This window comes from Mixophyes fleayi, chromosome 4 (genome assembly GCF_038048845.1).
Source record: "Mixophyes fleayi isolate aMixFle1 chromosome 4, aMixFle1.hap1, whole genome shotgun sequence".
Classification (NCBI taxonomy): domain Eukaryota; kingdom Metazoa; phylum Chordata; class Amphibia; order Anura; family Limnodynastidae; genus Mixophyes; species Mixophyes fleayi.
Genome location: NC_134405.1, coordinates 39,493,663 through 39,495,293, shown reverse-complemented (window position 1 = coordinate 39,495,293; position 1,631 = coordinate 39,493,663).

The window sequence follows — 1,631 nt, the reverse complement described above, 5'->3', positions numbered from 1 at the left end:
AGCAGCTTCCTTTTAATATTAATAATAATTGACTTTATAATAATGTACATGTGTTATTTTGTCATTTTGCTGTATGTTATAACTCACCTCCATATAAATAGAAGATAATAATAATAATTGTGAAGAATACGATCATTCATTTCCCAGATGTGTAAAGCCCAGCAAGAGCTTCAACATACAGTCCTCTATAAAATATGTTGTAATTTCTACATTTATGACCCCTATCTGTGCTTTGTCAATAAGTGCCTGCTATTTATGTATTTCTTTTCATGGATGAAGACTTCATGTATATTTCATAAGATATTTATAAGATTGTATAGGGTTACTGCCTGTCCAGTTGTTAGAGACCCTCGTTTTGGGATGTATTCTAAACTTGTCATATCACTGTTTGGGTGTTACTCATCTTCATATGTGGTCTCTCCCTATGCATGGCACAAAAGAAGATAATCATAACTGGCTAAAATCAGAAAAGAATCCTGAGAATATAAGCATATGTTTGCACTACCACATAGTGAAGTGAAGATTTTCGTTCACCACTTTAAAATTACTGCAGAATAGGGGTATGAGTTGGAGTATTATTATCATCATCATCATTTATTTATAGTACTAATTGAAGGACGCAACGTACGTGACTGTGGCTTCTCATTGGTCCCAATGCTCAGATTCACATCCACAGTCCCGATTTTCACCAGGCTATGAGACGAATAAGGAGCGTCAACGCAGAGCAGGCCCTGCGGCTTCTCGGAGGGAGCAGAACTATAATGCTCCAGGTGGGAATGCAACTGTAAAGGATAACTCCACCCAAAAATGAAAACTGCTTAGTAAAACTAATATATCAACGTCTATTTACCTGTGCTTTATTTTGTTCTTTGCTTGTGCAGCTCCTAAAATATTATCACACTCTATATATCAGGCCTGTCCAACCTGCGGCCCTCCAGGTGTTGTGAAACTACAAGTCCCAGCATGCCCTTCCAGCTATCAGCTGGTTGTCTACCAGCAAAGCATGCTGGGGCTTGTAGTTTCACAACACCTGGAGGGCCACAGGTTAGACAGGCCTGCTCTATATAAACAGGACACTACATCTCCCCAAAATAACCTGACTGAACATGATCATTATGTATTTGTATTATCCTGTACACACATTTGAAAATAATGTGAATTTAAAAATGTGGGACCTTAATGTACTACAATCATGTACAATGGTGCACTGCATCATGATATAATTATTGTACTTGGATTTAATGTAATATGCTTGCATGTCATATATTAAATTTACTAAATATTAACTTACAAAGCCAAGAGAATAAGACCAGGTCACACATAGTACTGGTCTTAATAATAAAAATAGGGACATGTTCAGTGATAGAGCCCAGTCATGCAGAAGTGAAGCACAGGTGTAACACACTCCTATGTGCAAGGTCTGCGTCTGACACGTCACGTATTATAATCGCTTGAATAGCAATAAATAAAAGTTTTTGGAACAGGCACCGCCGAGGGCACCCTTACCGCTGGATAAAGTGCACACGGAGGTCCTTATCGCTATGGTTACCAGTAACAGCTGTGCGTTGATTGGAGGATCCGTCAGAGTGGGCGCAGGCGATAGGTTACGGGAGGTGTAAGTCAGCCGTGGC